The sequence below is a fragment of the Leptidea sinapis genome, chromosome 31 (assembly GCF_905404315.1).
Source record: "Leptidea sinapis chromosome 31, ilLepSina1.1, whole genome shotgun sequence".
In the NCBI taxonomy this organism is placed as follows: Eukaryota; Metazoa; Arthropoda; class Insecta; order Lepidoptera; family Pieridae; genus Leptidea; species Leptidea sinapis.
The window spans coordinates 8366844-8393218 of NC_066295.1; the positions used below are offsets into that span (position 1 = coordinate 8366844).

The window sequence follows — 26375 nt, forward strand, 5'->3', positions numbered from 1 at the left end:
GTGTTTGTAGTTAAACTCCTTCGAAACGGCTTGACCCATTCTCATAAAATTTTGAGTGCATATTGGGTAGGTCTGAGAATCGGACAGCATCTATTTTTCATCCTCCTAAATGTTCGGGGTGGTCCACGCCAATTTTTTTTTTAATTTTGTTGCCATTTTTTTTAAACTTGTTTGATAATTATGAGTCAGCATTAAAAAATACACACAACTTCAAATTTTCACCCATCTACGATCAACAGTTACTTTTGTATCGCGATTTTAATATCGGCAATACAACGTTTGCTGGGTCAGCTAGCATAATATAATGTATCCTACTAATATTATAAATGTGAAAGTTTGTATGTCTGGATGTATGTTTGAACTTCTTTAACGCAAAATCTACTGAATAGATTTTGATGAAACTTTACAATAATATAGCTTACACACCAGAATAACAAATAGGCTATAATTTTTAAAACTATAGTGTGAATTATACAAAATATAAAAGAAGTTTGATTGTTACTAATGAATGCAACTAGCGCCATCTCTTATCAACTAGCAAGCACAAGATCAATACAATTTATATGGCAAAACAACGTTTGCCGGGTCAGCTAGTAATATTATATACTTACTTATTCTTACCAATTTTCACATCTCTAACAAACCACATCCAAAGCCATTCAATTTACACACCGAGACAGCTAATGATCTATGAAGCACAAAGTGATATCAAGGGGGCTGGTATGAAAGGCAGTAAGGTACCCCCAGGGACCAAACCTTTATTTATGATACGCCTTTGTTAGCGTATGAGAAATATAAATAGTTCGCTCGAAGTATTGAATGCTTTTAAGGGTGAGATATAGAAGAAAATTAATGATGTGGTCAGTATTCGAATTTTGTGGGGTTCCTGAATAGATTCGCGAGATGTTAAAAGGCGTGCCTTGTACAACACTAATATAATTGGGGTTAATTCAAGAGAGCACTTCGATCAAGTGCTTATGCATTGGCGGATTTTCTATTTGCATGTTGAATTCAAACGCAGCTTTCAATATGGTAATACAGTTCTGATAACTACTTGAAGTTCAATTTAAGTTATGCACGTACGTTGTAAGTTAGGTTGCATTAAGTAGTTTCTCGTTTTTGGTTGTTCAAATATTTTTCTCATATTTTTTTATTTTAATCTGTCTGATAGTGATGATACCAATTATTGAATTGAGTTTTAATTCAAACTCAAGTAATTAACACTAGGCATAATGAATTTCTGAATAAAAGTAAGATTAAGGCTGAGAACCGAGCCAACGGCCTTGAGGAATCGAACGGATCTTGGTTACCTCTCTCGCACAAGATCGCCATAGTTTTAATTCAAAATTAGAAGCATTTTGAATTTATTACAAATATAATACAATTTTCTTTACAAAACTATGTCTTGTTAAGTAGTATTGGTGTACAAATAAAAAAAAATCGTACAATTTTTATCTAGATTGAACGATTAACATGGCTCCAACTGTTAAAGTTAAGGGTTTATTGGTGATTCTTTTTCGCACTATCTATAAAAAATAGAAATATGATAAAAAAATGAATTTCCTTCTCTTGATCTGTTGATATAAAATTATTTTTTATAAAAATATAAGCTTTATATAAACCGTCGAGAAATGGTTTAAACTATGCGCTAATTTCTTGATTCTTGGGTAAGCAGCCTTAAGGAGATTTCCTGTAATCAGATAGCAATACATTGATTCATGGCAACACTTCAGACATAGCGAACGTATCCTAAGGCGACACCTTACTGGCATGGTAACATCACTGAAGAGATGTAGAGGTCCACCTCTGCCCATAATCTCAAGCAGCACAAGAGGATTTTTTTTTAGAAGTTCGGTACGGTAGATACAATATTAATAAGACCTTAATTGGGCTATCTTCAATTAGTCTAATTGGGATTTGATAATTTTTTCCAGCTTCATAACAAACCTAACTGATATGACTATCATTTTTACCCAGGAAGTATACATATTATTAGCATCAATTGAAATTATAAAGCTATGTAAACCTAACCTAACCATGATGCGCGGGACATGTTTTTCCAACACCGTGATTTATGACTATTGTGTGTATAGACTAACCACCTTATTCATAATAGTCTATTGACCTAAGTCAGAATGAGAAAAATACTCCTTAGCGGCTGTTTAAAGTTAGCGGACCATTATGAATAACGGGGTAACAATATATCTCTCTCTGGTATAATGTATAGAGATATACTTATTCAAGATATTTATTTAGCAAGAGACACTGCCAAAACATAAGTACAGGTATTTTGACGTCACATTATCTACCACTGAAGTTTGTATTTGAAACAGTTTCAACTTCTTATGCTGCGGCCATATTGTAGCGATAAGGTGAACATTTGCGAGTTGCTACTAGACAAACGATTCATCATTTATTTTTTACAGTAAAGCATTGGAATTATTTCTGTTGAACATTCCCAATGAATTACCTATATATTCAAACAGACATTTCATTTATTTTTAAATCTCCAAGACATTATAGATGCCATATGCTGAGCTAATTATGATTTTATTGTCACATTATACCATGAATAAGCAAGATCGAAAAGATATAAATAAACAAATTTAATAGATAGCTATAAAGTTTGATTACCGTTTGATAGGCGTTAATATTACCCAACAAAATATTATGGGAAGTGCAATTAGGTCGAATAAGATCTTAATAATACGATTCTAAGGTTTTGATTTGGATCAGCAAATGGCTCACTTGAAAACTAATTAGCCCAAACCAAATCCGCAATAGAAGTCAAGACATGCGTTGCCGGCCTTAAGGGAGCATGCTCTAACCCTAAGTCGTATTGATTCAGTAATACATCTGCGGCGTATTATTCTACAAAATGACTGTTCGATGCAACAATGCATGTAATGCAAGTATACCATCAAAGACTAAAGGAGGAGACAGAGTGAGGACGCATATCAACTCATGATGAAATAGAAGGAGGCAGCTCCATAAAGTAAAATATCAAAACAATAATAATTACTAACTTTACTAACCGCGACTTCGTCCGCACTTATGTAATTAATGGCATTAGTTAATGTTCCAACGCTGCCACATGGATAATATATATAAAAGAATCGTGTATATCTATCATCGCTAAGACAACTTCGTAAGAAGCGTTTTCATTCGACCCTTTTTCCAAGAAAAAGTCTTTCCATTTTTCGGGTTAATAAAGCCTTATACACTCACCTAGGATTTTAAATTCAGTACATCCAGAGATTACCTCCAACAACCTCACTAACTTTACCTATTTATAAAATTATTAGAATCGATTTAATTCTGTGATTCTTCTAAATCTAGATAGTCTTTTGCTGTTAGACAACCGATTAAATCAGGCCAGGTTTAATACTTTAGTGTGCGTGACAAGCTACGTCTCACACTTGCGATTTGTATAACACTTTGTGCACTAACGCATACTAATGCGTAAATAGAGGATAACTCTAAACTCAATTTTTTTCGACGTTTTCACAGCAGTCATATTCTACCTAGATATATAAACGATCTTAGATCTAAATGTTCAAATTTATTGAGGTAAGTAATTAGTTCACTGAAATCAAAAAAGGTTACCATAAAGTACAACAACATACCAAAACTTTTTCCAATAGTATTTCTATAGCTCTGATTTATTTAAGCACCGCTTTATAAGCAAGAAAAGTTACTGTTGGTTGTAAAATATTTATGTTCCTCGGTTAGCAGTGTACCGCTGAAGTGGACTTTAAATCAAAATGGCCGACTACATCAAGCTTCAATAAAATGTCTTCTATTTCTCATTTTGTATATCAATTTCGAGTAAATTATTCAAAATATTACATGAGTCGAAATATAATTAAAGCATCTTATCAGAAGTAAAAAAGTGTTTACAAAAAAATTACGACTTCAAACATGCATACAAAAAATGCGTTTTTTTAAAGAGACGGATGCCGCTCAGGGCTATTGAAAAAACCCAAAAATTATGAGCGGCCCTACAACTGCGCTTCTCATCTTGAGACGTAAGATGTCTCATTTGCCCAGTAATTTCACTAGCTACGGTGCCCTTCAGACCGAAACACAGTAATGCTTATACATTACCATAATCTAGCCGGCATCTGGTACAAAGGAGCCTCTCACTGGTAAAATGTAATCTTGTTAGTTCATGATTAAAGTCGGTGTTTTATATTTTTAAATTTTTAGGTTACCTAAGGTATTGGTATGAGACACCTGGTGCCAATTGCAACCGATGTTAGGGAACAGCACAGACATACATCATGTCCATTTATATCTACGAGTCTCTATCCAATTTGTAATTTGTTTTGTATATTTATTTTTTTCTTTTATACAAGGTAAACATTGTGTTTGTTACAAATAAATATATTTCTTTCATTCTTTATTACATCGATTTATTTCTGTGTTCATGTTCATGATTAGGGCCAAATCAGTTAATATCCGATGGCTATTTGTGGTCCTGTGTAGCCTCATCGGTTGTTCCTTAACGAAATGGATGGATAATTTATACATTTACATTGAGAGAGCCTCTTGCTGCTAGACAACCGATGAAAATGGCCAGGTTTATTACTTTAGTGTGCGTGAAAAGCTACGACTTGCGAGATCTCGTCAGTTTGTGTTAGTTTTTCTGAAAGTAGAGGTTAACTGGCAACCTTAATTTTTTTTCTGATCAATGACCTGTTGGTGAAAAAACCAAAAACACTCTATGTATAATTATAAAATTTGAGGATCTCACTCAAAAACTCACAGATTTCCTAATCAGATCTATTTTTTTTTTATAATAATACTAATCTGGAAGTAATACCCTTTCAGATTGTGGTGGCTGGATAGCCCTGTCATAGGAAAAACTACTTCAGGTTGTTTTTAAGCTATCTTATATTTATGGGCATATAGTTCGACAGACAGATAGCCGTTGGGGCAGTAAAGTCCTCGAATGGGGACCACGTACCGGAAGACGCAGTGTTGGTAGACCACAAGATGGACTGACGATCTGGTCAAGATCGCCGGAATACGTTGGATGACGGCAGCGCAGGACTAATCGTCGTGGAAATCTTTGGGGGAGGCGTTTGTCCAGCAGTGGACGTCTTCCGGCTGATGATGATGATGATATATGGATAGTATAGTGATTATCAATAATTATAGACAATTAAGACCAATATTGCAACTTATATTAAATAATTCTCAACATAATAGTAAGACATTCCTTAAGACAAATTACGGGTTAGTAAGTCCATTACAGGCAGTAATTTTAGAAATAACCCCGCTAACGACCCTTGTAACCCGCGAGCCTTAACTTACAGCTTGCTTCAGACACGGCTCGTTTAACTTCTAATTCATTACCAACACTACATTCCGCTGAACATATCAAGCTAGCTTCCAGTAGCGGCTTCGCCTGCGTGGACTTCAGACGTTATTTCACGAACACAATCAAAAGTATTATTTAGTTAACGGTTGCCCAACTTAATTTTAATTCGTTCAACCGTTTTCGTTCTCGTGTGAATGAATAGCAAACATACAAATTATTCTCGCATTTCTAACCAGGATTAAGTAACTGTGTCTCATTAATATTTAGTTGTTTGGAGATCTCTGGATTTAATTATATAGTAATGATTTTCTTATAACATTTGAATATTATTAATATTATAAAAAATCAATGCAATTCAACCGGTCGTAAGGATAGCTTAGTTGTTAGATGGTTAGTTGTTGCACGCCTTAGCAAACGACAAGTCAAAACATACGATAATATGTAAAATAATTCAGAGTATTGTTAAATATTATGCCTTATTATCATCATTTTATTTCTTACTTCCCGACAGACGCATTTCCATATTGATAAGAAGACTTCTTTTAGTTGAGATAAAAATTGTAACTATCGTTGACTTTTCTGTCCCAATAAACTTATCAACGGTAAACGGTCCCAATAAAAGGCGATAAGTTTGACTTATCGGGTATATTGGGACAGCTAATTACTGACAGCAGAAGGTAGTAATTTATCTCTATTTGCAGATAGTATATTGGGAACGGCCGTTAGTAAATACATTGTTTTGACAAAGCTGTCAAAACACCAATTCTTCCATATACATATATCAGGTGTGACCAACATTGCTTGGGGTTGACTTTCGTTAAAAATACTTACATAAATGAATGTGAATATCGGCCAAGCAATTACCTGAAAATTGAAAGAAAAATATTATAGTATAACATAATAATCAAATTAAATCACATAGTTAATACATAAATGTTCTAATTAAGAATGGGTACGAGGAAATTTTCTTTGGTGATTTTATAGATTATACACTTTATAAAGGCATAAAAGGCATTTATTTTCTCAAAATTGATTCCTTTAGAATTCTTTTTGATGTCATTTCTTATACTACTACCGCTTCGGAAACAAATGGCGCTCTGAGAGAGAAGAAGCGGCGCAAGAAACTCTCCCAGCATTCTTTTTTTTTGCGCTCTTTTCAATAAAAATATACAATATTGTACAGTCGCTATAAAATAATCACAATCTAGTCCCAGGCTGTCCGATCATTTAGATATTCAGCAGTGGAGTAATAGGATTTACGACAGAGCCATTTTTTTATAAAACATTTAAATTTATTTATAGATAATGCCTGAACAGTGGCTGGGACTTTATTGTAGAAGTGTATACATTTACCCTTAAAGCTATTATGTATCTTATGAAGCCTACTAGAATTAAATACAAGCAATCCCTTATTTCTAGTGTTATAATAATGAAAATCACTATTAAGAGCAAAATAATAATATAGTCTCTAGACTTAGTCTCGTGCCAGATTTTGGCGACACAACACGTCCTGAGGATGCCTCGTATAGAGGCGAAACACGTGTCGAATTGTTTAAAGACAAATATTGGCGGAATGAACACTAAAGAAAACTCAAATCATTTGTATAATTATGGATTTCCGAAAAGTGACGCCTACTTCAATAAATTCACTTTATTATAACTTAATCTTGTATGTAATATATTGATAATGTTGTTTTTATAAATAATGTTATAATTATATAGATATTAAAAATAAATTGAAATTAATAAATTAACTGTCTTAAGACATTGTTAAATTTCAAATATTAACACTAAATTTTCACTTCTTTTGAATTAGGCGTTATTTTGCAGAAATCCATAATTATCCACATTTTATGAGTTATCTTGAATGTGAAATTATCTAAGTTTTATCTTCAATCAATTCAACCATTGTATGGCCTCTATACGAGGCATCTTCAGGAGATGTTGACATACCGAATTCGGGAACGAGACTCGAGTTGACTCATTATTGATACTTAAGATCACTCATAACGTTTGGATATTTTTAACTTTTTATCAGGCGATATAATATTAGAGCTAGAGAGATGTCGTTCACTTCAAGATAATGGCTTTAAGTTATAATTAAAACGTCAGCAACAGCAAAGCAATTTCAGCAACAGCTTGGAGCTAGATTGTATGAAAAATGCTATTTATAAACAATTTGTTATGTTTTAAAGTGATAACCCTCACTTCTAGGATTAATACACAATTAATATTTGAAAACAAAATTTTATGAACGATGCGGGACTCGAACCCGCGACCACTCGCGTTCCGAGCGAAAGCTCTTTCCACTGAGCCAATAGTTTGAGTGACTTATATCTCTTGTTCAACTCTCTGTTGTTGAAGCCACAACCTGAGAGTTGAACAAAGCATAGAAGATACGAGAAGGTTCGAGTCCCGCATCGTCCATTAAATTTTGTTTTCAAATTTTATTTGTGTAAAACTTTTAAATCCACCGGAAGACTCGCATATCATTAGCTACGACATAGTTTAGATATGGAATTGACTATAGTACAGAAAAAAACCTCGAAATTTGCACACAAACAGAACAAAATGGCACAAATAACTTGAGTTTTCGTATAAAATACCAAAAAACCTTTTCCTCGACCTATTTCAAACAAATTTAATTAACTTTAATTGGATTGGTTTCCAAAAAATTGGTAGCTAAAGCTTATAAAATAGTTTTAATTTATTAATCCCCAGTTAAAAATGATGACGCGTATTAGATACAAGTAGTTAAAACTTAAGTCACAGCTTGGAACAATGTAACAGAGGATAAATTAACAGTACTGCATCTGCGGGTAACAGCGGTTGTAAAATTAATGTCAATTTATGAAGCGTCGCGTCGTCAATGTTCCACAGAATAAAAATAGACTTGTTAATTATTGTTATTAATTTATGAGCGCTATGGGTGGCACGTTTATTAAGCATAAGTATTGTAACAAGGAGTTCTTATCCGTATATAAGAATTCATTGTTATAAGGTTCGCCGAAAAGATAAAGAATAATATTTTATTTTAAATTTGAATATAGACGCGAATGAGAACATAATCGAATAAGACTGATTAGAGAATGAAGTAAAGTAAGAAAGGTCGCCCTTGGGCCCAATATCAAATCTATACTAATATTATAAAGCTGCAGTGTTTGTTTGTTTTTGTTTGTTTGAACGCGCTAATCTCTGGTACTACTGGTCTGATTTGAATGATTCTTTCAGTGTTGGGTAGTCCATTTATCGAGGAAGGCTATATGCTATGTTTTTTTTTTCAAAATTAGGGATCCGTAATAAAATTGCTATTTTGTAACACAAGGTGTAAAATCGAAAACCTATTTTTGCGTGCGCTTCAAAAACTATTGACAATAGAACAAAATGATGTACAGGCAATATTTTATTACTTATAAAACTATCGCGTGAATTATACTTTATATGGCAAAACAACGTTTGCCGGGTCAGCAAACCCGACAGACGTTGTTCTGTACATAATAAATAAAATACTGTTTTTTTATGAATTTGTCAACAATATTTCATAACACCAAGAATTATTTTGTAAAATATGCTCCCGTTCTATATTATGCATAGAACCTCATTACTCCCTTTTGTTAACTATAATGAAATTGTTTCACAGCAGAACTGTCAAACCGTGCGTCAATAAATTCTCTCATAGAAAATATATCCATACAAAACAAAAATTGGAAATAAAAAAAATTATGGGTCGATCAAATCGAAATAAAAACTATCCTATCTCTCAAGTTTCACTCGATGAAGTAATCCCCATTAAAATCCGTTCATTAGTTTAGGAGTCCATCGCGGACAAACAACGTGTCACGTAATTTATATAAAATATAATATACTAGTCGTTCCCACCCGCTTCGCTGGGCGAATTTTGAAAGGAAATAAATTAAACAATAAAAAAAATAAGTAGCCGTAAACCATCTAGGATAAATTTCGCATCGAATGGTGATAGTTTCATGTCGATACTATCAGTGGTTTTGATGTGAAAGAGCCTCAAACAAAGACCATAATAAACAAAACATCACCTAATTCTTTAAAACATACAAGAATTGATTCTCTAGTATAACTTTGAATAGGGTATAAGCATTCTGACCATAATAATAAAATAGCTCAAACATTAAAAGCCTTTTATACACGGCGTTATTATAAAGGATAAAACCCGTTAAATTTTATATGGGTCAGTCAAGCTCTTGACTGCGTTAAAGCCACCTTAAAGCACTTATGTCCTTAACAGGTCGAGTTGAGGCTTCTCGTGGAAAATGCAAGCTTGCAAAATCTTGAGGTAATTATGTCTAATGATGAATAATAGTAGAGTCCCGCTCTGTCTTCACTTCAGTTATTCAAATAAAATATTAATTAGTTTATTTAATATCAATAGTTTTCGTAGCGTAGGTACCCCATAATGTATTGGCTATAGGCTGATTTTTCAAAAATTTGGTAATATTAAATTCTTCTAAGGATCTAAAATTTCTTTTTAATAAGCCATGGGTTATTCGCTGATAATGAAGCTATATATATGAGAGATATCTTTTTATTTCACGTACCAGTTTTGAGTTTTTAAAATACAAATAAACTTCAATTATATCATCATCATCAGCCGGAAGACGTCCACTGCTGGACAAAGGCCTCCCCAAAAAATCACCACGACGATCGGTCCTGCGCTGCCCTCATCGAACCTACTCCGGCAATCTTGATCATCGGTCCATCGTGTTGTGCCTATCAACACTGCATCTTTCGGCATTTTATTTGGTTTAGGTATTATGTTATAGGTATGTAACCAACATAAAAATATAGTACATTACAATTTAAGTAACCACATACCTATTATTATTAATCTAAGATGTATAGATCAATTCTGGTAGGAGGCGCACCACTAGTCCAGAATTATTAATGGCTCATAAATTTCAAACGTCGCATTTTACGACAGGAAAATAAAACCATAATAATTATTATGTTATTTCATGTCATAGTAAAACTTCCTTATATTAAAACGCCTGTTAAGTTTGTTCTTAAATTGCTTTCACTGTAAAAGAATGCACCGTAATGGTGGCAACTTTTTTTTTAATGAAAATATGGGACGAGACAAGCAGCACGTTCAGTTGATGGTAATTGATACGCCCTGCCTATTAAAATGTAGTGCCTCATCACCTTGAGACATAAGATGTTAAGTCTCATTTGCTCAGTAATTTCACTAGCTACGGCACCCTTCAGACCGAAACACAGTCATGATTACACATTTCTGTTTCACGGCAGAAATAGGCGCCGTTGTGGTACCCATAATCCCGGCATCCTGTGCAAAAGAGCCTCCCACTGGTAAACTGCCATTATGATGAAAGAAATTCAATCAATCAATCAATAGAATAGGTGAGTTTTTGGCGGCGTGGCTTTTGTGAAGTTTTTCTTACGTATCTTCTCACTCGACTCTCGACTCAAGGTCCTTACTATTAAGTATTGGAATAAGAATATTTTTGTATGTGACTATTTGTTGCCAAAATAAAATAAATAAAAATAAAATAATAATTAGTGTTATTCTTTTCTGCATGTACGCACTGCATACGCAATAAAATCGAATCTCCTGCGAATCGCGCTCTAAATCGTTTGTACCATGAAAACGTGCGTTAAAAATTTCATATTTGGTTGTGTTTCGGCAAGGCATGATATAAATATTATTATGTTCGTATGCTGCCATATGCCATGGGTCAAATCAATTTGACCCATGGTTCAAAAGATAAAAATCACTGCCACCAGCGCCACCTATCCTGCATTTACATTCGTCAGTTATGTTATTATGTTCATCGTGGTGGTTCGTTTCAATAACTGAATTCTCTGGGAATAATAAACAGATTTATTTGATTGGATTCCAGGATATGCAAGGATCGAAGGCAGTGAACACGTTGACGAACTTGCAAGAATTGGTGCTAATAGCACTCAATTTGCCCCTGTCCCCTTCCTTGGTGTACCGAGGAGTCTTGTCAATTAACCCTTTCTACATCATGTTCACAAGAGTGTAATAAACTTTGGATCAACACTCCAGGTGTCCCATTCACCCAACACCTATTCCAAAAATCTAATCCAAGCCTTCAACAAGAAATCTGCGCATTAGGCACTAGGGTTAAGTAGGGAAAAACTCTCAATCTTAGGCCTCAAAGATTGCAGAGCTTGAAGATTCTGTAATAGTGCAGATGAAAGCCCATTACACATTCTCTCTGAATGTGGTCCTTTAATGCGTGAACGTAACATCTCTTTGGGAAGTCTAATTATTCAACCACTTGTGATACGTCAGCTCACTAAGCTAGTAAAAGATGATTCGTGAAAAGAATCAATCTTAACAGTGAGCCATAGATAACAGTGGCTATCACAATAGATTACATTCGATTAGCCGTTATGCCCGATACTTAAAACTACCATAAGAAATAAACTATTCATAAGGATTGGTCAAGCCTTTCTTGATTTGTAAAAGGACACACAAATCGAGGCTACAATTTGTACAGTAGTGTTTCAAATATTTATCATTTAGTGGGGCTACAGAAACAATACCCGAAAACCATATCTTTTATCTTTCAGGTCTCTGACAGATAAATCATGTTATAATAACTTAAGGCTACATTGACATTTAAAAATAGATTAGTTACCTACATTAATTATCACATAATAATATAAACAACGATAGTTTACAATTTAGTAGTGTGGGTCTGTCTAAGACAACAGCACATATTCAAAAAAAAATAAACTATAGACTACATAGTTATTATGTTAAGTCGTTCATCATGAAATGTTCAAAAAAGTTAACCGCAGTCAAGATGTCACATACTACCGCATAATTCATAAAAATATCCAATTATTAACTTTAAATCGCTACTTAATAAAGAAATAATGTTAAGCTTTAGATAATCTCAAGGTGTGTTTCAAGTTTCGAGCCAGAGTCGAATACTTAAAAAGAATACGACCATAAAAAGTCATAAATTCATAGACCACTCGAATGTACGTTAAATGCAGCCACAGGGTATACAGGAGCCATAAAAACAAACACTTTGGAGTAAAGCCAGACAACGGCCACTTATTCCACATTGAGAGGAAACATTTCAACTCAAAATATATACACTTGAGACGAGAAGAAGCACTTGTTTTGTACAAGAATTACAAATTACTTAAAAGAAAAACTTATCTTTTATCTCTAATAAAAATGAAACTACATTACACTATATTCTAAGATACTTATAAATTAAATATAAAAAACACCAGTGAGAGGATCCTTTACAAAGGATGCCGGCTAGATTATGGGTACCACAACGGCGCCTATTTCTGCCGTGAAGCAGTAAAGTGTAAGTATTATTATGTTTCGCGCTGTAGCTAGTGAAATTACTGGGCAAATGCGACTTAACATCTTATGTCTCAAGGTGACGAGCGCAATTGTAGTGCCGCTCAGAGTTTTTGGGTTTTTCAAGAATCCTGAGAGACACTAAATTGTAATGGGCAGGGCATATCAATTACTATTATATGAACGCCCTGCTCGTCTCCTCCCTTATTGTCATTTAAACAAAGTTATATATCTTCAAAAATAACTAGAATATAAGTTTCGGTTACAACAAAGTCATTTTAATAATTTCACAAAAGCTAAATCAAATAAACGCTCTACCACAATTTAAAACTGAATATTCCAGGAGTAAAAAATAAAAGATTGACGATTGGAAATAGATACAAAATAAAAAACGTGGTCCGCTTAAATAGAACGGTACGAGAGGAAAGCAATAAGGCATTCTTTTACGTCCTTCATTTATGGCGTTCCGCATTGCAATCGTATTATTGGATAGTTTTGAGGTCAATGGAGACAAACTCGAACCGACCGACAATCGAGAATTCTTCGGAAAGCTACAAATCTTTTAACTCGTTTAAAATTAACAAGACTAACTTTGGAAACGTTAAGCGATTTTCATTGTTAAGGACTATTTTAAAAATATTTAATTAAGAATGAGCGGGACGCGTTTGACACATCAATAATTCCGTCCATATTCGCCACGTATTCAAAGGAAAATCCACGTTATTTTTTCATTACTTCCTTGTCAGCGGATAGTTTGCAATCTGAAATGCGATTGCGTCGTACTATCCCAAGACCCAACATACTCTCTTTATCTAAGTATTCCCGTAATACCAAGAAAAGAATAATTAACAAAATAAAGTTGATAATTCTGATGCCTTTTCCTTCTATTCCTAACGCCATTCTGACTGTGGCGTTTGTAGATGTTCCTAAATCTGGTAAAGTAGTATTTCCCGTGAATCGCAACTGGTGTTTGTTTTGAGCTAGGTTCTTTTTTTTTATTATAATTGCCGCTTATGACGCTTTTGATTAGGCGTTGATTGGCTATATTGCTATCCAGGTATAAGGACGAAAAAATGATATCTGTAGATAGTATATTGGGAACGGCTGTAAGTGATATACACATATAATATTATAATTTTTTTATGGAAAAGGAGGAGAAACGAGCGTACGGGTCACCTGTCAACCCACATTCTATTGTAACACCGAGGAATCACTGCGCTTTTTTGAAGTTACCCATGTCGTATCGTCCCGGAAACACCGGACATAGAAGCTCATTCACTTATTATTATAACATTAAATTTGGAGCAAATTTTTTTAAATTAACCCACCTGTTATTCGTAGTGCTACTGTTTATAACTGATACTGTTGAACGGACAGAAATGGTTTTCCGTACCATACACCCTCCATGATCTAGGATACGTCTGATTGTAAAATTGTATATGATGTTTGCTTGTTATTAAATATTTAGCTTCGAATGTTAATTCAAACACCAATAAGCTTTTAATGATTTATTATGAAGTACTCGTAAATTGTGTACTAGATTGGTATAATCAAGATGTTGTTTGTAAATGAGATGCAGTTCATAAGGTTTTGAATTACAAACAGTCAAGTTCTCAAGTATGAAAAGTGATACAGTACACAATTTACTATTTTAAGATTGAACAAGCAGCTCACGAGATTGTTTTAATCGTTCAAGTGAATGAACTTATTGCAAGTTTACTTTGCAGTTGATCAACAGAATGCCTTTATAAATACCTCAAATTACTCTTACTATAGAGCGGTGTTTCTCAAACATTACTCTGCCATGGCCCGGTAATTTTCTCACTGTCCTTTCGTAACCCACCTTACTTAAAACAGTTACAAAGTCAAAGTTTTATTTGCACAGACATGTTAGATTGATTTTACATAAATATTATAAGATACATATTTGCTACATTTATGACGTGCAAATTTTATAAAATACATTTCTAAATCATTAGTAACAATAATATCAATTTAAAAAAAAGATTATTAGCAGTATTATATAATATATAGTCAAGTTTTTAGTTGAAAATATTCGTCTAATGAATATAAGCAGTTTTTACTCAGGTATATTTTCAATTTAGATGAGAAATTCCTATTTGACGATACCTCTCTTATTATTTTTGGGATGCGATTATAGATTTTTATGCACATACAAAAAAGCCAAAAGCCAAGCCAAAATAATATAAATTATTAATAGTAAAATGATTTTTAGTACTACATAATTTTCCAAATTATTTGAGTTTTCTTTAGTGTCAATTCCGCCAATATTTGTCTTTTAAACAATTCGACACATGTTTCGACTCTACACGAGGCATCCTCAGGACATGTTGAGTCGCCAAAATCTGGCACGAGACTACAACAACTTGCAGTCTCGTGTAGAGTGTACTTCAATAAATTTTCTAGATAATTTATAATCGCCTATTGGGTCACAAAATTTTAGTTTCGCACTAATGTAGTAGTATGTAGCTGTAGCTTATTTTTCTACAAACTCATGTTTGAAAAATTCTACCAATTCCAGTTCATGTATGAAAAATTTATGCGATGGACTTTTTATAAAACAAGGCGGGAATGTTGCGAAACGGTATTTTATTTTGATGGCCCGGGACCGAGTCGCGACCTGGCAAATGGGAAATAATGCTATACAGTAATGAGTTGGTAGTATTTTTCTTAAAGTATTTGTAGCTCAGATGGAACAAAATATTTTTTGTCTCGATGTGGTTTTTAGAACCCTAATGAGAAGTATTATGTTTCTTCTGGTGTTACAAAATACATGGGCAGTGATGTTTTGTTTATAAAGTTAAATATATTATTATTTGGGACAAACACTCTCCTATTTTCCACCTATTAAATATAGGATCTTATCTAATACTTTCTGAACAAAAAAGAAGGACAAAGACGATACACAGACTCAGTAATCTCACATGAAAATTTTCCTTCAATATCATTATCACTCTTTTGTAATGTTTAATGGTTATGTCAATAAAAAAATTATAAAAAAGGGAGAAAAACCGGTGGTAAAAACGGATGTTGTTTTTAAAAGCTAGGCTTGGAAACTGAAAAATAATTCTAACCGGTTCTTGGTTAGTCCTCGAATACCGAGAACTCGTCATTCAGTTAAGAACTTTCATATTTTCCATAGCCAAGTCATTTGTCAGAACCACACACATTCGATAGTGTATACAATCTATCTGTGTTTTGTGAGCGTATGTAAACAAAGCGTGCAAGAGAAAAGAACATATCAAGCGAAGATACAGCAAGATAGAAAAGGTAATCTAATCTATTGTTACTGTAGGTATCTGATTTTGATTAACATTCAGATTTATATAATGTCTGGGTAACAACATCGCACTGAAACTATCTTTTGGTAGATACGTTAGTCTTGTTTCAAACCTTTGCGAATCCAACTGATCAATAATGATTAAACAAACCCATAATGCATACACTAGAAACAAATGTCCTATTATTTTTATGCTCTGTGCTTCCCCGGGGCATAAAAAGAATAGGGAAGGGTGTCGTAAGAGCTGACTAAGAGAATTTACCAGTGGCAGGCTCTTTTGTAGAGGATGACGCTAGATTATGGGTACCACAACGGTACCTTTTTTTACCGTGATTCAGTAATGTGTAAGCAATATTATGTATCGGTCTAAAGGGCGCCGTATTTAAATGAGACTTAACATCATCTCATGGTGACGAGCGCAATTGTAGTGCCGCTCAGAATTTTCGGATTTTTCAAGAGCCCTGCATTGTCATGGGAGGGCGAATCAATTCCCATCAGATGAACGTCCGGCTCGTCTCGTCCCTTATAGTCATAAAAAAAATACATACAAACTGATTTTAAACGGTGACAACAACCGTTAAATTTAAAACCGGTTGCAAGCCATAAACAGAAGGGACTTTACAAATAAGGATGCTCCCAAAAATGAAAAATACATTTCTCAACGACCACTATAAAGGTGATCACACACCTACTGAATATGGATTAAATTCTGATAAAAAGCTAAAATAAATGCACATAATTCATGCTGGGCTTTATAAGACAATGGTCACACGATGAGGATAGAAACGAGGAGGGGCGATCTGGATACCCTCCGTAACTAAGTTTGGGGAACAATATGACGGTATTCCTTAAGACACCCTCCTGTGGCCTTTGTTAACGGCTCTTTGTTTTTCTTTGCGCGTGACGTGTGAGGCCACGACGTGACGTTATCATACACAATTAGGGTGCGTTATATTTTTGCGGTTATTTATTAGATAAAAGTACCAAATAATGTCAAATTAATATGTTAATATATTGTTAGAGTATGATCAATTGGCTCGCGTAGAATTGTTTTCGTCTCAAACTGAATTTCAACATTATTTTTCAAAAAACTCTTACTTTTTAAGTTATTTCGCAGAGCACATTTTATTTTCTTCAAAAGAAGAGTTGGTCTTTAAAGTATTTCTCAATAGTCAAACATAATAAAAAATAATATTATTTTATGGTATAACTAGCGCTAAGTACTGCGTTCATAAAAAAAAATCATATGACAAGTTTTGAAAATGAAATAAAAACGTGTTAATTCTTGATAAAGTTCCTCAAAATATGAGCGATAGCTCTAAGATAGGAGAGTTACTCTAAAAAAGAGCTGACTCCTGACTTCGGGAAATAAGTTCATAATATCTGGCGCACCCTGGGGTGCGCCAGATATTACGAAGCTGATACTGGTATCAGCTCGATCCATTTGACCGCGTGCAACGCAGAGCAGCTCGAATTGTCGGGGACCCAGTGCTCTGTGAACGGCTGGATCACTGGGCTTTGCGTAGAGACGTCGCTTCATTGTGTCTTCTACCGCATTTATCACAGGGAGTGTTCCGAAGAGCTGTTTAACCTGATTCCTGCCGTCGAATTCCACCTTCGCACGACACGCCACAAGTAAGTATATCATCCTCACCATCTGGATGTGTGGCGGTCCTCCAAAGTGCGGTTTTCAAGGAGCTTTCTTCCACGTACTACAAAGCTGTGGAATGAACTTCCTTGTGCGGTGTTTCCGGGACGATACGACATGGGTACCTTCAAAAAAAGCGCGTACACCTTCCTTAAGGGCCGGCAACGCTCCTGTGATTCCTCTGATGTTGCTAGAGATTGTGGGCGGCGGTGATCACTTAACAACAGGTGACTCGTGCGCTCATTTGTCCTCCTATTCCATAAAAAAAAATATAAGGTAATAAAAATATATAATATTTAATATCAACACCGAAAATAGATCTCGCCGTTTACAAACACACCAAACACCAAAGACAGTGTACCAATTAAAAAAATTATAGCACCAAATTTTGAATTAATTATGGTGTCACCTAGAACAATTTTTAATTATCAGTTTTCCAAAATTATTTATTCATTCATAAATGACAGCAAAATGTTCAAATTAAGAATCTGGAAACCTTGCCTTTGTTAAAAATTTAAAAATACTAAAACAAATTATACATTTTAGTGTATGATTAAATATGTATGTATTTAGAAAAGTAAACAACACTTGCGACCTATGTGTATTATTATAATTCAGTTTATATCATCATCATCATCAGCCGGAAGACGTCCACTGCTGGACAAAGGCCTCCCCCAAAGATCTCCACAGCAATCGGTCCTGTTATCAGTTTATATATAAGAAGATATTTTAGACAAAATATTTGTTACATCAAAAATCTATTCAAAATCAAATTCAAATATTTTTATTCAAAATAGGATAATAATAATAATAATATTGACACACTTTTTACATAAATTATCTTGCCCCAAGTTAAGTATATATAGCCTGTGTTATGGGTTACAAGACAACGATATATTTAATACAATATACTTACTTAAACATACATAAATTCATATAAACATACATATTAACATACATAAATACATTTATGAAATCACTTATTGAAAGTCAAAAAAACTACCACCCATTACAAAATGATTGCCTCAGGCCTGAGAAGAATGGGTTCATTAGTAATCTAACCAATATTTTTATTAATATGTAGTTAAATTCTAAGCAGTAAAAATAACACTCATACGATATACGAAGAAAGTTAGCCTTTTAATTATAAACTGTGCCGTTTGCTGTTATGAAACTAAATAGTTTGAAAATTTAAAAAAAAAAACGCTTCTACGAATAGCAAACGGTTTGTTATAATTGAAATTTTCCCAGAGGACTTTATCGCCGCTGAACAAATTCCATATTTAAAAATAGTTATACAACTTTTTAGTTTGCCTTGCTATTCTAACGACTTTTTAGTTTTTGGAGTGAATAATACTTCTTTAGCATCGCTGTGATTTGAAAGTCGATGAAATGAAAAAGCGACAGAAAAAAAGAGACAGACCCAATATATTCATAAGATTTAACGTATGTTTTGGTACCAGGCGATCATAGTTGAAGAAAAGATTGTCCTACATAGACACTAGGAGAACATAAAAATGGTAGCGGTGATAGTAATGTCTTTCACAGCGGTTGAAATCATGTGTCATCCTAGCAACATGTACCAGGATTTCATATGCAGTTTAGAGGTTCATGCACAATGCAGGTTTCATGTCTGACATGTGTACTTTGTACTCACACCATATTTTAAAACTATAACTGGAACGGCATCTAAATGACTCTTTCAATGAATAAAATGGCTTATTTCGGCGAGCTAACGAGGAATGCGACCGAGTTGCATATGTAATTGTGGCAATTAAGAAAATGTCTGTTCTTTATTATTCATACTCGTATTTTAATAAACCTCATATTGTCTGTATGTCCTAAATATTTAACTTCAAATATATTTTGAGAACGCTAAGTACCGCAATCAAGAATTTAACAGTTTTTGAAGTGAAACTTCTTTGCCCGCATGAGGAATTTTTTTTTACAAATGAAAAGCAATAATTGTGACACGAAAATGTGGGACGTTTTTGTCTCTTCACTCTCTATTACTCCTTCTCTGGCATCCGCTGCCTCACTCGCTTCAATGGTTAGGCAGCCTATAAATAATAATACCATCTAATTAAAAACGCGTCAAAGCAAACTATGGTGTAGTGTATCACAATACGACCCTAATCACGTAACTGCGCCAATTGCTGTAATACTTCAAGATGTAATTTATGTCTTAATTGCATGTATTTTTGAAGGATATTACAAAAAAACGGTAGATTGTCAATCGACTTTATTACTTACAATTATTTAACGGCCTTGTTTTAGTGACATTACCATGTCACGGGTACACTATAGTGATAATTCAAGGACATGATATTCTGACAATTATTTTACTGGTGATCAGTTTATGAGACCGTCTCTGATTGGTCTGCTTCTTGTTTTTATTATATAGTAATTATTTTTGAGTTATGCATTAGTGTAATCAACTAATTGTTATCTAAACGGATCGGCCTTTTTTCACTAGTAGGTCCCAAAAACAAGTTTTGACTGTTGACCACAACGCACGAGATAAGCGTAGCGTGCCGCGGCAGCGGCCGGTGAGTGCTTGACCGAATCGGCCCTTGTTCACTACTATTTGAACAATAATTTCAGATGGAAAATAGAACACACACTCCAATGTTTACTATAAATGTTTTGCCAATTGCGTATGAAACAAAATTTACCAATCAGAACGCTCTACGTCTCACACAGCCAACTTCATTTGTAATATACCAAAACATATTATAGATTTATTATTAGATCACTATAGTGTACCCGTGACATTACAATTTAACTAAAACCAGGCCGTTATAATAATAATAATAATAGCCTTTAATAACAATCATCACATAGTTTTAGATTTACATTTAGTTTGCAGTAGACATCGGTACAGATTGTTTTCCTTTCGCATAGGCCTCCCCCAGGCTCTTCCAGTTTTCTCGGTCATGACATGATCTGGTCCACGTCACACCAGCGGCATCTTTTAAATCGTCGCTCCATCTACGACTCGGTCTCCCTCTCTGTCTTTTTCCTTCTCTAGGATACCATTCTGTTACTATTTTGGCCCATTTTTCTTGTTTGCCTCGTATTAGGTGTCCTGCCCATTGCCATTTGAGTTTACTAATAGTTTGTGATACGTTTGCAATGTTTGTCCTTTTTCTTATTTCTTTTGAGTTTATTTTATCGCTTTTCTTAATCCTTAGTATACTTCTTTCTATGTTATGTTGACATGTTTTTAGTTTGTTGAGATTATCGTTGGTTTTGGTTAGTGCCCATGTTTGACAACTATACGTCATGGCTGGGAGTATGTTACCAGGCCGTTATATTGTAAGAAATGAAGTCGATTGACAATCTACCGTTATATTATAATATCACTAGTGAAAATGTAAAATCACGGCTTTGACAATATACCTACGACATATTATTTATTATATTAAAATATAGAATTCATGAATAAAGGTATTGTTGTTGTTTCATTTTAATCTAATCTAAGTTTATATTAACACACTGCTGTAGCTTTCTGAATACAAAGATACTCTGTATGCACCGCGAGATCATCCATCACAGGACCCGGTATTCATACATATGGATATCAGCATCCAACGTGAAATATATTTAAATATAGTCACAATATTTTGTGGAGATTCTATGAATAGTAATCAATCACGTTGGAATCGAGCGCAAGACTGGAGTAACAAATAGTTTTTAGTTTTAGATTTTGATACGGTACTTATAATAAAAAAACATCTTTTAGATTTTTGTCGGTTGGAACGAAAACCTCCATCGAAGATCATTTATACGTCTAGACTGTGAGCTGAAAAAATGTCGAAAAAATTTAAGTTGGCAGTTAAGTTCTATCTTGAGAAATGCACGCACACAAACACAAAGTGACATACGTATCGTGAGTGTAAGACGTACATTGTCGCGCACACGTAAGAAACAAACCTGGCCTGTGTTCATGGGTTGTCTAGCAGCAAGAGGCTTTATCTAGACGTATAAATTATCGAAGGTAAAAACCAATGGGCTCTCGCGACTTGTTTGTTAAGATTTCGGTATATTTTTGCACACAGCTGAAAAAAAAATCCAATAGCTTTTTATACGCTTTATAGTAGCTTCACCTGTATATTTTTATGCATGTTTGTATGTTTGTAACCAAGGCAGGAATTGATGTTAAACTACTTAATACTTTTAAAAATACGCTTTTATAGAAAATTTAACTAAAAAATGAAAAATAAATAATGCGTGGGTTGTAGATGAATTATTATTTTAAAAATATCTTAAAACGCACCCCACGCTTTTTTGACACTAAAATATTTTTTTTTTTACACTTTTTTCAATTTAAATTTATTTTCTATTTTTTATTTGAATTTTATATAAAGCGTGCTTTTAAGTTTTTTTTAACTATTATTTTTATGGCTCACTTAAGTAAGTTCAACTTTTTGGCTTATTAATAAGATTTTGGATGATCAACGATGCATACAGCAAAATCTTCTGAAGTTTATTTTAAACCAGATGAATTTTACCTATTAGCTAGATGTTGCAGAACTGTTTCATTATTTCTTGTCTTAAGCTTCTAATTTTTGTTAGAGACATTTTGTGTATAATAAATTACAAAATTACGATTTTATTATATACTAGGTGACCCGATACACGTTCTGTTCATAATGAAAAAAACTCTACTAATTTGAAATCTACCAAACCTGTGAAAGAGTATAACGCCCCAGCAATAAGATTTCGTAAAATCCTTAGCTGCACTCTACTTGGCGAAAGGAATATTCCTAACAAATTTCGCGTCTGTACTACGCCTTATGATTCCAGAGATATCGTGATGAGTCAATACATAGGTGGAAATATCTTATATATTATACTATTTATAGCTGACCCGACAGACGTTGTTCTGTACATAATATTTATTTTCATAAATTTATCAATAATTTATCATAACATCACGAATTATTTCGTAAAATATGCTCCCTGTTGTTAGAATGAAATTGTTTCACAGCAGAACTGTAAAACGTCAGTATAATCTCTCATAGAAAATATGCCCATGAAAAACAAATATTGGAACTAATTTACAGGTCCCAAATCGAATTAAAAACAATTCTATCTCTCAAGTTGGACTAAACTGCACTGAAGTAATATCGCCATAAAAATCCGTTCATTAGTGTAGGAGTTCACTTGAAACAAACATCAGGACACTGGTTTTATACATATATATATTACGTATATGTATAACTTTTAGCACTAGAGCCATTTATCTTATTGTACATATTTACCAGACAATCCATTCCGGACCCTTTTCACTATAACTTTAAGGTTAATCAATGTGGACTTCCTTAGTCCAAAGTTCGGGTCCCTAATTATTGTCCCCTTTATTTGTAAAGTAACACGATACGTCATGATATGTCATCCACGCTTCCCGCCGGATGCTATTCTTGTTAATGTCAATAATGTGAAAGTTACCACTTATTAACTGATGAGTCACTCGGTTTTGTACGCAGTTATTGTTTCATAAAAATGTCATTACGACTCGGCGCAAGTAGGTCTTCCAATTCTCGTGCTACAATTTTAATTATTTATTTTGTGGAAAAGGAGGGCAATAGAAATCACAGGAACGTTGCCGGCCTTTAAGTTAAGTGTACGCGTTTTATTAGAGGTACCCATGTCGTAACGTCCCGGTAACACAAGGAAACTCATTCCACAGCTTTGTAGTTCGTGGAAGAAAGCTCCTTGAAAACCGCACTGTGGAGGATCGCCACATATCCAGATGGTGGGGATGATATCCTTATCTGTTAATATGAGTTAAAATCTGCTTTAAATACTACAGTTCAGTACCGTGATCAGAAATGTAGATAAAATGAAATAATTCTTAAAGCTAATATATTTCTTATGGCATGTTTGAAAAATATTATGTGCGTTAATTTTAAACAATGCGCACATTGTCCTAATTTTCCGACATCATGAAGTAATAAGATGGCGCATCCTGAAATCGCAAAACAAAGAATAGATACAATAAATTTGTTGTTTTTGCTTTTAACGGATTGCACTGACAACTTTTCGTAATTTTTTGTTTGTAAACGTTAAAAATTATAAACATTTGTCAAGTCAATTCCGGTTAAAAATTAAATATTCTGAGTTTCACCTAAACACACCATATCATTTTATTCTTTTTTTTGTTGTTTTTTTTTTTTTAATATACACATTGCATATTTCGGACGTATAACGTTTGCCGCGTTTATTTGCTAGGCTGCCTAACTTTCGGACAAGTTCAGAATTATCAATGTATTGTCAGTTATATAGTCAACATTTTGCATATTCTTGATTTATTCTCAGGTATAACTATAAACCAAGTTTATTCGTAAGGCCGTTAATGTTGAAAACAATTTTAATGAAGTCATCTTCGTATCTGACTTTGTGTTTCAAAATGTAAACATAACTTCCAACCATAATCAATGTTACTCTCATTTCCACATCAATGAATCATTCAAAATGTATTCCAATTGGTATCATTTATAACAATTATATGAAACGTAATAACCTTTATTAATATTTATGTTATCGTTACGAGACAAAACACGTCTTGCCGTTCGATTATATATATATATTAACCTTTTTTTATGAAAATAGGGGACGCGACGAGCAGGACGTTCAGCTGATGGTAATTCATACGCCCTGCCCATTACAATGCAGTGCCATGTTATTGAAAAACCTAAAAATTCTGATCGGCACTACAACTGTGCTCGTCACCTTGAGACATAAGATATCAAGTCTCATTTGCCCAGTAATTTCACTAGTTACCGCGCCCTTCAGACCAAAACACAGTAATGCTTTCACATTACTGCTAATAATAATCTAGCCGGCATCCTATGCATAGGAGCCTTCCACTGGTAAAAAGAAGCGCTGAGTGCTTATTAGACATATTCAATATACGACACTGTCCAAGGTACGAACTTGATCTATATTATTTTTATTCACACAAACACCATTAGATTATACATTTTTATAGCTTATCAAAAACATGTTACATGGGACCCATTCAATTCGGCTAAAACGAAATAATATCATCGATGTAACCTCGCGCAAACGTTTTTTGCAACATCAGCACAATAATTGCAACGATATAACAAAAAGGAAACTTACAAAACCACTGAAGTAACGTGCAATATCTGCTCCAATAATAGCTATTGGAAATTGCAGATATCTTAAATGGTTGTTAACCTCTAAACCGGGGTAAGATCTGAGTGCTTAGATTTGGCAACAGTCCAGAGCGGCATTTATTTGATGACGTCAAGCAATTATGGATAAAGTTATACTTGAAGATATCGTTGAAATAATTCAATCCGCAAAAGGAAGGCACAATTAAGATTATAAACTTGAATAATTTGAATTAATAATAATCTTTTAAATCACTATACAAATTAAAGTTGATAAGAGCGCTCGAACGGAACCCGATAGGTCGCGGGTTCGAGTCCCGCATCCTTCGTTAATTTTGATTACAAATTTTGTTTTTTTATGGAATAGGAGGAGAAACGAGCGTACGGGTCACCTGGTGTTAAGTGATCACCGCCTTCTCTTCACCTTCTCTTGCAACACTAGAGGAATCACAAGAGCGTTGCCGGCCTTTAAGGAAGGTGTACGCGCTTTTTTTGAAGGTACCAATGTCGTATCGTCCCGGAAACACCGCACAAGGAAGCTCATTCCACAGCGTTGTAGTATGTAGAAGAAAGCTCCTTGAAAACCGCACTGTGGAGGACCGCCACACATCCAGATGGTGGGGATGATATCTTAGCTTGTGGCGTGTCGTGCGAAGGCGGAATTCGGCGGCAGGAATCAGGTTAAACAGCTCTTCGGAACACTCACCGTGATAAATGCGGTAGAAGAAACACAATGAAGCGACGTCTCTACGCAACGCCAAGTGATCCAGCCGTTCGCAGAGCACTGGGTCCCCGACAATTCGAGCTGCTCTGCGTTGCACGCGGTCAAATGTATAATTAATCCCAGAAGCGTGGGATATCATTTTAACAATAACTAATTGTTTTAAACCAATATTTATATAAAATAATCAAAAGAAATTGTATATATATATATTATAACTATTTAATCTATGACCTCATATAACTTTATAGAGGTTATATACATATATTAGGTTATTCCTAATATAGAATTACGAAGCTACAAATAAATGTGACTTTGTAGTGTGAAATCAGAATTTATGAAATGAAATGACGACCCATATAGCCCAGTGGTTAGTGTCCCAGCCTACTGAGCGAGAGGTGCCGGGTTCGAATCCCGGTGGGTGCGAACATTTATTTGATGAATATGTATGTTTATTTCCGAGTCATGGATATTCATATGTATTTATGTATATTTAAGTAAGTATATTGTATTAAATATATCGTTGTCTTATACCCATAGTACAGGCTATGCCTAGTTTGGGGCAAGATAATTTGTGCAAAAGTGTGTCAATATTATTATTATCATAAATTTTATGCATACCGATGCTGTAGTATTTTCCTATGGGATTGGAGGACAAACGAAAGTCAGTTCCTCCTTTCTTCCAGCACGAGACGTCGAATCTTACGAGCGAGTACCATTTAAGAATATCTATAATAGGACTTGTCGTTTTGAAGTTACCCTGTTTTTGAATACATTACGAGCTTTTTGCAGTTCTTGTTTTTGGTTGTATACAAAAACAAGATGAGGATGGAAATTAGGTTTGTATTGTTATTTTTTTAACAATACAAAAGAAATAAATAATTATATT

At 34.1% G+C, this 26375-nt stretch overlaps 2 protein-coding genes across 10 annotated transcripts in view; both read right to left on the reverse strand.

The window, feature by feature from the left end:
* LOC126974069 (fasciclin-2-like) overlaps window positions 1-26375 on the reverse strand; it is a 171323-nt gene that overhangs the window by 119734 nt on the left and 25214 nt on the right. The gene's annotated exons all lie outside the window — the stretch shown is intronic.
* The window catches only part of LOC126974115 (uncharacterized), a 250369-nt gene that overhangs the window by 54261 nt on the left and 169733 nt on the right, over window positions 1-26375 (reverse strand). Inside the window, exon 2 of one of the 3 annotated variants that reach the window (XM_050821536.1) lies at window positions 13808-13847. The exons of the other annotated variants lie outside the window; for them this stretch is intronic. The gene's annotated coding sequence lies outside the window, so the exon portion shown is untranslated. Of the gene's footprint in view, window positions 1-13807; window positions 13848-26375 lie in introns of those variants that run through there. 3 annotated transcript variants of the gene reach the window in all.